Consider the following 12773-nt stretch of genomic DNA (forward strand, 5'->3'; position numbering starts at 1 on the left):
GGTAAAGGCTAGTAAGTCCAAGCAGTTAGGAGGTTGGAGTAAGGATTTGAGTCTAAGGCCAGTCTGGGGTACTGCACATCGTAAAAACCTTCCTTTATAAAAACTCAAAAGGTAATATTGTTGGTGAGAGTGTAGAGAAATAAAATTTTCTTCACCTTGTTCATAATTCAGGTTAGTATTCTCATTGTAGAAAGTAGTGTGCAGTTTTCTAAAGAAATGCAAAATTGAAATATCATCTGACCCACCAATCATATGATTATTTCTGTATTAGTAACTCTTAAGTATATCTGTATTTCATTGTTATTCACATTATTCACAACAACAGCCAATTTATAAATCGAAGTTAACCTTTCAACAACAGACTAATAAAACAACTGTGGTACATGAACAAATATATTTTTCTGTTTCATCTTTTAAATAGCAAAATAATTCTCCCATTAGCCACAACTTACAATCACTTGAAAGATGTATTTTAAATGAAGAAAAACATTGTCTTCTGATCTTTGTAAACACACACACACACACACACACACACACACACACACACACACACACACACACACACACACACACACACACACACACACACACACCCCAACCTCAAACATCAAGAGAGAAATTTTTTAAAAAGTAAAGCAAACGCGAATTGCTGAGGCGTTTAGTTTACAATGTAAAATGTAGTAGATAGACGGGATGACCAAGTATAGAGTTGTAATGTACAACATGAGGATAAAGGAGACAACACTGGCCTTACATGGGAATGAAGCTAAGTAAGTCAGAGTTGTTCTTCCTACTTTGGGTTGCTCTTTTAGTTCTTCCTTCAGTAATGGATAAGATGAACGTATTTCTTTAAATATACCTTCCTGCAGAAATACTAACAAACAATATAGCAATAATGTTGTATGCTCAGCACAGCACAAAATGTCAAATTAAAATACATGCGATTATCTTTGATGTAAACTATTACAAATAAGGGAAACCATGGGACCTTTGGTTCATTAAGTCTGGCTTACTTCACTTATATTTTTTCCAATATTTTCCATTTTCTTTCAAATGAGGTGATATCATTCTTTCCGATGGAAGCATAGTATTCCACGTGTGTGTATGTGTATGTGTGAATGTGTGTGTGTGTGTGTGTGTGTGTGTCACATTTTCTTGATCCATTCATCTACTGAGGGTCAACTGGGTTGATTCCATATCTTAGCTATTGTAAATAATACTGTGATAAACATAATTGTGTTGGTAGCTTTAGTGAGGCATTGTTTGTGGTCACTTGGGTAAATGCCCAGAAGTGGGATTATTGGGTAATAGGGAGAGCATTATTTTGTACATCAAGGATAATCTTAGTAGATGAGCAGAATAGTTCAATAGCTATGTACATATGACCATATAAGGTGATTCCAAGTGAAGTGAAATCCAAGACATGTTCTTTGTTGTTGTGGTTCTTAATGTATTTTGTGATTTCTTTTTATCCTTTTGTGTTTTCCCTACCTATAGTTTATCCCATGTAGTCACTGTATTTGATTTGATACCTGGATATTGTAAAAATGTTGATCTGAACAAGGGAAAGGAAAGGGGAAAAAAACAAAATGGTGAGACAAAAGGGGAACCTATGCAACAGTAATATTCACAAGACAATATGTTGGACATAATCTTGGGGGTTGTGTTGAGAGGGAAGAGGGAAAAATGGGGGAAAAGATAACAAGTGAGAAAAGAAATGAATTCATTACCTTACTTACATAACTATAACCCCTCTGTACATTACCTTGACAATAAAATTTAAATTAAAAATAAAATAAAATACATGAGAGCAGCAATACAGGAGATGGGAGTGGGGGAAATACTGTACTATACAAAGAAGAGTAGAAAGCTATGAGAGCAGTAAATTTACTTTAACATAGGAAGCAATAAACTAGCATACATATTTTCAGATGTCAGTCACTAAAAATGGAAAACAAAATGCACAATCAGTAGACCAAGAAAGATAAAATAGAAAACTAAACAATTAAGGTGAAAGAGTGACTTGGATCAAGAATATAAAATGACACAATTAGGAAAGAAATAACAAGCTGGTAAGTTTTAAAACTATTGCCCATAATTATATTAAAATATTTTTACATCACAATTTGCTAGAACTATAATTCAATTTAATAGTATATCATTTTAATAATAGGTTACTTAAAATTTAAACAAATAATATATCATTATTGTTTCATTTCTGTGAATTAATGTAATAATTCAAAGTGTATCCTACACTTAGCGATCATTTAACATCAAATCATAAATTATTGCACATGACTCTTCGTATTAGGTGGGAGGGTTCAGCACTATGGTAAAATTCACACTACACAGTACACGAGGGTATGACTCCTCTCATATCACTAAAGTTATGGAAATTTGATTTCTACATACATGTTAAATTCCTGTCTAGGTGACATCTATAAAATTATATACAATTATATAAATGAGGAGTATTTCAGATGATACTTAGAAGTCATACTCATTATTTAAATTTTTATTATTTTGAACCAAATAAATATTTATAGAGAGACTGAATTTCTGAGTAGATGATGGTGTATGTGTGCCACAGTATACATTGTTTCTACAATTTGATTTAATTTTTCATAAGGGGTTAAATGTATAATATTGGATATATGAAAGTAAACTGAATGTTTATTCCATTAATCCTTTGCCACTTGTCTAATCCCAATATAAATTATCCATGTGTTTGAAGTAATGAAATTAACAACAGATATAAGCCAGGTGAATCAGTCTGTAGTAGACAAGTATTTTCCCCCTAATTTTGATAGTTAGTCCTCTTGTACACGACGGAATATTCTTGGGAAAAGGTGCTCCAGGCCGATCACAACAGCAGAATATTATGGTTTGATCTATCAAAAGAGAAGGAAGAAAGGGGAACCTTCCTTCCAAAAGTCTGCTCCAAGGGATATGATCTGTTTTATGGTGGTGACTTGGAAATGAACATTTTTCACAGTCAACCTTGAAAAGCCACCTTGATAGATCATTTCTGTAAGTGGTTAAACAGGATCATTTATGTCTTTGCAAGGAAGCCAGACTACCTCATTTTGTGACAATTAAAACATCAATTTAGAGAGTTCCGGGAAGATGGCGAAGGAGAAGCTGGAATCTGAACAAGCTCTCGCATAGAAAGTAGTTTTAGAATTCCAGTGAACAGTCCTAAGCCAGAGAATCACACCAAGTGTGCCATCACAGGACAGAGAGTTAGACAAGAGAGGGGAAGCCAAGGAAACACATCAGCTGCCGCTCCGGCGGCGGGGTCACGGCGGCGACCACCGCCGCGGAGTCATACCTGAGACACAGAGAGTCGGGGACGAAGGAGCCAGACGCAGCAGACAAGAGGATTCTACTCAACACCAACAAGAACCGACAAGGAGCGAACATTTTCATCCTGCTGGTTGCAGACCAGAGACGACCCAGGATCCAAGACTTGGCGTGAGTACAAGCCCGACATCCTCACTCCTCAGGGAGCAGAGGAGGGAAGGCCACCCCTCCCCCCCCAGCACCGGTGATCTCCATCTTGGATACCGACAAAGCTCGGTGGAGCTGCTAGCTCCAGCTCAGGCCTTGGAATTAAATGAGTCATTTAGCAGGTCACAAGAACTTAACGGCGAAGTGACCTGCCAGACTCAGCTCCATCCAGGGAAAAGTCACCCAGCTCAGGTGCCAGCCATCGGAGTGCCTTGCCTCACTGGGTAACCAGAGCCAGAGGCTGCCCCTCCCTCTAGCAGCCACCACAATCAATTGAAAAACAGAAACCCTGAGAATGGCTCCAGGCTGGGCGCTGTGAGCTTTATCACAAAATAGCCCCAGGGAAAAGCTACTGTATGTTGAAAGGCCTCAACTCTACCCAGAACCTAGCCTCATCACCACATCCCCCTCTTTTGTGATTCTCAAAGCAGACCACCCTCCCAGAAAACTAACCTGGGAGGGGGATCTCAAAATCTTGGGTAAAGCAGAGCATTTTTCTGCCTCTTCCAACCAACCTCAAGCTGACCAGAGACTCCAACAAGAGACTGGTTGCAGACAAAAGGGAGATACAGGATTCTTCCCACTCCTCCCCCCCCCAAATAAAAAATCAAAAGACTTTTTTTCTTTTTTTTCTTTTTTTTTTCTTCTTCTTCTTCTTTTCTTTTTTTTGCTTGTTTTTTGTTTTTTGTTACCATATATATATATATATATATATATATATATATATATATATATATATATATATATATAAATTTTTTTCCCTTCTAAAACTTTTATTAATCTTTAATTTTTGCCTCTTCTGAAAAAATAATGTAACTTTTTTTTCTCATCTTATAATTTTTATTTTAGGAATACGTGAATGAGAGTTTTCCTTTCTTTTCTTGTCTTCTTTCTCTTTTTCTTTCTTTCTTAATTATCTTTTTTTTTATCTAGCTCTACTGAACTTCTGATGTTTTCTTCTCCCTTTCCCATCCTTAAAGATTTTCACATCTCCTCTATGTCCCTCCCCTTCTCTGAACATATTCACATTCCTCTCTAAATAGACGGTCTTTAACCTCTATAATAACATTAATTTTTACGTTTCTATTCTTTTTCTGGTCTCTCTTTATTCCCCTTTCTGTCTCTTCTTTTTCTCTCTCTCTCTACTTGCATCCTACCCAACCCATTTCCTGCACTGTGATTAGGACATAGTTAACTCTCCCTGTGCCTCCCCACACCAATCTATTCCTATTTTTTACCCACATCTCTCCCTAATCCTAATAATTTCTGGTTTTCCAAAATCTTTTCTGCGGTTCGAAGTCCTTTAACATATAGTCTTTTGATGTTGAATAGATGTATCTGTTGAACTAGATTGTATCTGTAGACTATTGAAGGTACAAATGCAAACTTTGGTTGATGGTTGCCTTAAGATAGTGTTCTAGCACAAAACTGGTGCAATCTTCATCTCAAATGGGCCGAGTAAGCCGGAAAAACACAAGAAAAAGGGCAAATTCGGGTATCTCAATTCCCAACCTTGATAATCAGGGATTAGAACAGATAAAGAATAACCCAGAGGAGAGTTCCCAAATAGCTCTACAAACACTAATAGCAAACATGATAAATGAGAAGTTTGACAATGTACAAAGGACTCTGTATGAGCGTGATAGGGAGAGAGAGGAGGCATCCCAGAAGTTTATACAGGAATATCATAAGCGTGAGGAAGCTTCTCAAAAACTGATACAGGATTTGCGTGAACAACTTGAGAATACTCAAGGGAGGAATGGCGTCAGCAGGCAGAGAACACTCAAAGAGAACTGCAGGAATCCCACAGAAGGGAGGAAACTAATCAAAGAGTAATTCATGAATTAAGAGACCAGGTAGAGAATACACAAAGATCACTAAAGGCATTCATGGAATCCATTAACAAAGAGCTGAAGGAAGTCAGGGAGACCACAAAGGGAATGCTGAATGGAACCCAACAGAAGGAATGGGAGTCCAAAGAAACCATAACCAATCAACTAAGTGATTTGAGAACAAACACTGAACACCAAATTAAGGAAGTAAAGAAATTCATACAAGACCTAAAACAGAGCTTCAACAAAGAACTTGAAGCCATCAAAGCTGACCAATTAGAAGGAAAAGAGATAAAAAACAAAGTAGAGAGTCTTGACAGCAGGTTAGACCATGCAGAAGATCAAATCTCAGGGATTGAAGACAGCCTAGATATTATAGAGAAAGAACATACAACCATCCAAGACAAGTCCAAGAAATATGATAGGTCTATCCAACACCTGGAAGACACCATCAGAAGGCCCAATCTAAGGATAATGGGTGTAGAGGAGCACCTAGAAACAGAAGTTAATGGTCTAGGAAATTTGTTTAACAGAATCCTAGAAGAGAACTTCCCAAACTTACAAAAAGATAGGCCTATTCAGATACAAGAAGCTTTTAGAACCCCAAATAGACAAGACCAGAATAGGACATCCCACCATCACATTATAATCCACACAGGATCAACCCAGACCAAGGAAAACATCCTTAAAGCTGTCAAGGAGAAAAGGGTAATCACCTATAAAGGGAAACCAATTAGAATCACCTCAGATTTCTCAGCAGAGACAATCAAAGCAAGAAGAGCCTGGAATGACGTATGCCATGCCCTAAAAACAAAAAACTATCAACCAAGAATACTGTACCCAGCTAAACTCTCCTTCATAACTGAAGGCAAAATAAAAACCTTCCATAGCAAAGAAAAATTGAAACAATACATCTCCACCAAACCAGCCCTACAAAAGATTCTTAAAGATGTCCTACACATAGAAAACCAACAAGACTGCAACAAAGGCCAAGAAACTGCACCCAAACTGAGAATCCAAGAACCTTAGGAAGAACCCAGCTTTCACAGCCCCCAAGAAGGTGGATAACATGGCAGGAACTCCCAAATACCTCTCAGTCCTATCTCTTAACGTTAACGGACTGAACTCTCCAATTAAGCAACATAGAATGTCTAATTGGATTAAAAAACAAGACCCTTCTATCTGCTGCCTGCAGGAGTCACATCTTGCCCGTAAAAACAAACATATTTTCAAGGTTAAAGGCTGGAACAAAATCTACCAAGCAAACGGCCCTCATAAACAGGCGGGAGTTGCAATCCTAATATCAGATAAAATAGACTTCAAATTAAAATTCGTGAGAAGAGATGAAGAAGGTTACTACATACTAATTAAAGGATCTCTCCTTCAGGAGGATATTACAATTCTAAATATCAATTCGCCAAACAATGGAGCACCCAAATTTATCAAAGAAACACTACTTTCCCTCAAATCCCATATAGATCCAAAGACATTAGTTGTTGGGATTTTAACACACCACTCTCCCCACTAGATAGATCAACTCGGCAAAAACTCAACAGAGAAACCGCAGATCTAAACAGCTGCATAGATCAACTAGACTTAACAGACATTTACCGAACATTTCACCCAGCAGCATCAGAATACACGTTCTTCTCAGCAGCACATGGAACGTTTTCTAAAATAGATCACATTTTAGGCCACAAAGCAAACTTGTCTAAATTCAGAAACATTGAAGTTATACCTTGCATTCTCTCTGACCACAAGGGAATAAAATTAGAACTCAACACCAAAAGCCACCTAAGAAAGTCCGGTATCACATGGAGGCTGAACAACACACTGCTGAATCATGAGTGGGTCATGGAAGAGATTAGAAAGGAAATTCAAATGTTCATGCTGTTCAACAAAAATGAACACACAAATTACCAGCTCCTCTGGGACACAGCAAAGGCACTACTCAGAGGCAAGTTTATAGCTCTGAGCTCCTACATCAACAAATTGGAGAGATCGGAAACTAGCAATTTAATGACACATCTAAACCTCCTTGAAAAAGAGCAGCAAGATAAACCCCAATCCAGTAGACGGAAAGAAATAATCAAAATTAAATCAGAATTAAATGAATTAGAATCCAAAAAAACTATAGAAAGAATCAACAAACAAAGAGTTGGTTCTTCGAAAAACTTAACAAAATTGACAGACCCTTAGCAAACCTTATCAGAAAAAGGAGAGAACACACCCAAATTAATAAACTCAGAGATGAGAAGGGAAACATCACCACGGAAACAACCAAGATTCAGAACATTATAAGGGAATATTTCTCAAAACTTTATGCTAATAAGTTTGAGAACTTGACAGAAATGGACCTTTTCCTAGCAAATATTGACATGCCAAAACTAAACCAAGATGAGTTCAACCAGCTTAACAGGCCCATATCAAGCATTGAAATAGAAACAGCAAGAAGAGACCTCCCAGCTAAGAAAAGTCCAGGTCCAGATGGTTTTACAGCGGAATTTTACAAGGCTTTCAAAGCAGAGCTCACACCAATACTCCTCCAACTCTTCAATGAAATTGAAAGAGAAAGCTCACTATCGAACACATTCTATGAAGCCATCATAACCCTCATCCCAAAACCAGGCAGGGACTCATCAAAGAAAGAGAACTATAGACCCATTTATTTGATGAACATTGATGCAAAACTTCTCAACAAAATTTTGGCCAATCGACTTCAACAATTCATCCAAAATATCATACACCATGATCAAACAGGATTCATTTCAGGGATGCAAAGCTGGTTCAATATACGCAAATCAATTAATATTATTCATCACATCAACAGGAGCAAGAATAAGAACCACATGGTTATCTCAATAGATGCAGAAAAAGCATTTGACAAGATCCAACACCCCTTTATGATGAAGGTTCTGGAAAAATTAGGAATCCATGGAACATTCCTCAATACAATAAAGGCTATATATGACAAACCTACAGCCAGCATTATACTCAAATGTGAAAAACTGAAGCCATTTCCTCTTAACTCAGGAACAAGACAAGGATGCCCACTCTCTCCACTTCTCTTCAATCTAGTATTAGAATGCCTAACTACAGCAATAAGACAAGATGCAGACATAAAGGGGATCCAAATAGGGAAAGAAGAAATAAAACTCTCTCTCTTTGCAGATGACATGATCTTGTATTTAAAGAATCCCATAGACTCCACTCCCAAATTACTCAAGCTGATTCAAAACTTTGGCAAAGTAGCAGGTTATAAAATTAACCCCCAAAAATCAATGGCTTTTCTATATGCCAACAATGAGAAAAGTGTGGCTGAAATTAGGAAAGCAACTCCATTTGTAATAGCCCCACAAAAAATAAAATACCTAGGAATTAACTTAACCAAAGAAGTGAAGGACCTCTATGATGAAAACTTTAAAATCTTGAAAAAGGAAATCAACACAGAACTTAAAAAATGGCAAAATCTCCCATGCTCCTGGATTGGCAAGATTAACATCGTGAAAATGGCAATACTTCGCAAGGCTATCTACAAATTCAACGTGATACCTATCAAAATTCCAACCTCATTCTTCAAGGAAATAGAGGAGGCAATCCAAAAATTCATATGGAACAATAAAAGACCCTGAATAGCAAAAACGCTCCTCAACGGAAAGAACACTGCTGGAGGAATATCAATACCAAATTTCAAACTCTATTATAAAGCCATATTAATCAAAACACCTTGGTATTGGCATAAGAACAGACCTCAGGACCAATGGAATAGAATTGAAAACCCAGAAATGAACCTACAGACCTATAGCCATCTAATCTTCGATAAGGAAGCTAAAACAATAGAATGGAAGAAAGACAGCCTCTTCAGTAAATGGTGCTGGCAAAATTGGTTAACTACATGTAGAAAACTAAAGCTAGATCCTTATATATCACCCTGCACCAGAATCAACTCCAAATGGATCAAAGACCTTGAACTCAAAGCAGACACTCTGAAAACATTACAGGATGGAATAGGAGAAACCCCAGGTCTCCTTGGCTCAGGTCGAAATTTTCTGAATAGAGACCCGGAAGCACAACAAATCAAAGAAAGGTTGGACAAATGGGATTGCATAAGATTGCAGAGCTTCTGCAGGGCAAATGACATAGCTGGCAAGATCAATAGAAAGCCCACCGATTGGGAGAAGATCTTTACTAGCCATACAACGGACAAGGGTCTCATATCTAAAATATACTTGGAACTCAAAAAATTAAACCACCCAACAACAAATCCTCAAAGAAACAACTGCCCAATAAATAAGTGGGCGAAAGACTTAAAGAGAAGCTTCTCTGAAGAAGAAAGAAGGATGGCCAATAGACACATGAAGAAATGTTCAACATCCCTAGCCATAAAAGAAATGCAAATCAAAATAACCTTAAGATATCACCTCACTCCAGTTAGAACAGCAAAAATCAAGAACTCTAACAACAACAGATGCTGGAGGGGATGTGGACAAAAAGGAACCTTACTTCATTCTTGGTTTTAATGTAAACTTGTTCAATCACTTTGGAAAGCAGTATGGAGGTTCCTCAAAAGACTTCACATAGATTTCCCCTATGATCCAGCAATCCCACTTTTGGGCATTTACCCAAATGTTTACAAAGAAGACCACACTAAAGCTACCAGTACAACTATGTTTATTGCAGCATTATTTACCATAGCTAAGACATGGAACCAACCCAGATGCCCCTCAGTAGATGAATGGATCAAGAAAATGTGGTATATATACACAATGGAATTCTATGCCTCCATCAGAAAAATGACATTTCCCCATTTGTTAGGAAATGGAAAGGTTTGGAAAAAATTATATTAAGTGAAGTAAGCCAGGCCCAAAGAAGCATAGGTCCCATGGTTTCCCTTATTTGCAATATCTAGTATAGGTATGAGTCAAGCGGAAAAGGTCAGATAATGTGATGTTAGGAAAATGAACCCTTAAATATGTATTTTAATGTTTTCGTTTCTTTCATGCATGTGTTTCTAACGCATTTATAAGATTATTTCTTTGTTGCTTTGTATTTCCCTCCCCCACAGTGTAACCCCCGCTTTCACTATATTTGATGTCAGTATAACATGTGGAGGAATTGGGTACAAACAAGTCGTTTAAGGATTCAGGTGGACCTGTTGCAACAATGAGAAGTACAAAATGTCATGTCAAAACCAGCTTTACAATGTCGGTGTGGGGGGGGAGGGGGGTATAATTGGGTGGGGGGAGGGGGGTAAAATTGGGTGGGGGGAGGGGGGAGGCGGGGAAGGGAATTTAAGGGTAAACAAAGGAGGAGGCTGCAATGCTTGGTAAGAAATGTATGCATTATCCTGCCCATGTAATTGTAGCCCCTCTGTACAGTATGTTCTCAAATAAAATAAAATACAATTTAAAAAAAAAACAAAAAAAAAAACAAAAAAAAAAACCCAGCAATTTAGTCAGCTATTCTTTGTACCCTTAGGAGAAAAACCCCTTGACTCTAAGCCAGGGAATCACTGGGGCCCAGAGAAGCTACTGCATTGAATAGTAATCCTAGACCTCTTAAAAACAAAAACAAACAAAAACCAAAAAACCAACAACAAACCCACAAAACAAAACAGAACAACAACAACCACAAAATTCCAGTAAGCACAGCCAAGCAGTGCTGCCATCACAGCGTACATGAAGTCAAGCAAAAAAACAGAAGCACAGAGTCATGTATCAGATAACTAAATATTTTTATGAGGCAGACTGAAATGAGACTCTAGAGAGAGGGTCTGAAAAATTAATCAGAGAGACTAAAATTGGACACTCAATGATTAAAAATAGAATTCCTTGTAGAACAAGTAAATCATAAAAAGCGTGTGTATGTAAGAACAAGACAACAGACCAAATTCCAGAAATGCACATTTTCTTAAAGGTCAGTTAATGAATTATCAATGGAAATCTTTGAATTCTTAAATATTTGACCATTTGTGAGTAAAGGCCAATTGCTGAAGAGAAAGAAAATGTCATCACTCTGTTAGGAGGTCCAATATCAAATTAAGAATAATCAAGTACATATTTGTAATAAAAAGAGAAAAATATCTTTCCAAATGAGGGTTCATTTGTTTTGATGTAACAGTTCTTGATTCATGTGCTAGCCATTACCATACAATTGATCCAGTCTCATAGCTGAATTGATATTTAGTGCAGTATTCTCACATGAAGGTAAAGAGAAAATTTACAAATGTCTGATGAAATAAGTTGAGAGTGAAGTGTTCTAATAGTGATATCTGAGGTTTAGACACAGTGAACAGGTGGATTTTATTTTCTAAAAATCCCCCATTTTTAACCTGGTGCCATTGGATCCTAGCTGTAATCATAGCTACTGAGGAAGCTGAGATCTGAGGATTGTCGTTCGAAGCCAGCATTGGCAGGAAAGTCCCTGAGACTCTTATCTCCATTTTACTACAAGAAAACCAGAAGTGGCACTGTGGCTCAAAAAGTAGAGCACTCACCTTGTGTTGAAGATCTCAGAGACAGTGCCCAAGCCCAGACTTCAAGCTCCTCGACAAACAATAACAAAAAAAAAATCTCCCTTTTCATGGACTGCCTACATCTTTTCCTAATATTCAACAAACAGGCCATTTTATCACCCACTACATTTAAGTCCTATCCTAGCTACTGTAATACAATGAATTGGTACCATATGTCAAAAGTTTCATCTTTGCAAAAACAAGTAATAGTAGTGGTAATTTTTTTCCAGTCCTTAACTTTGGGCCTGGGCCCTGAACATGGTTATGCTGGTAGCTTTAATGTGAGCTTGTTTGTTATTTATTGGATTACTGCCCATGAAGGGAATTACGTGGTCATATGTGAGATCTATATTTAGTCTTTTGAAGAAACTCCATACTGCATTCCAGAGTGGTTTAACAACTTTAATTTCCCACCATCAACATAATAGAGTTCCCATTTGGCTACATCCACGCCAGCTTATGCTATTGTAAGTTTTCTTGATAATGGCCTTTCTAACTGGGATGAGGTAGAATTATAGTTCGCTTTCTTTGGTGAGTTCCTCTCTGATTTTGGAATGAGTCTAATTCCAGCTTCATAGAATGTTTAATAATTCCATTTACCTTTCTATTCCATTGAAGACTTAGATCTGTGTATTGTAAGTTCTTTGCAGGCCTTAATTTCATGGTATATTCATTGAGTCCTAGATTTTTCCGATATGGGAAGTAGTTTATTGACATTTCATTTTCATTACTTCTTGTGTGTCACTTCTTGGTTCAGATAGAGTACAGGAAAGCATTAATTTCTCTAGGATTCTCCAGGTTATTGACATAAGGTTTTCAAAGTACGCTCTTATAACGTTCTCAATTTTGCTTATTTCTGTTGTGATATCTCATTTTTGTCTCTAATTTTCTCTATTTGGGTGAGTTCTCTTATTCTA

This window comes from Dipodomys merriami, unplaced genomic scaffold, assembly GCF_024711535.1.
Source record: "Dipodomys merriami isolate MVZ:Mamm:240054 unplaced genomic scaffold, mDipMer1.0.p SCAF_183, whole genome shotgun sequence".
NCBI lineage: Eukaryota > Metazoa > Chordata > Mammalia > Rodentia > Heteromyidae > Dipodomys > Dipodomys merriami.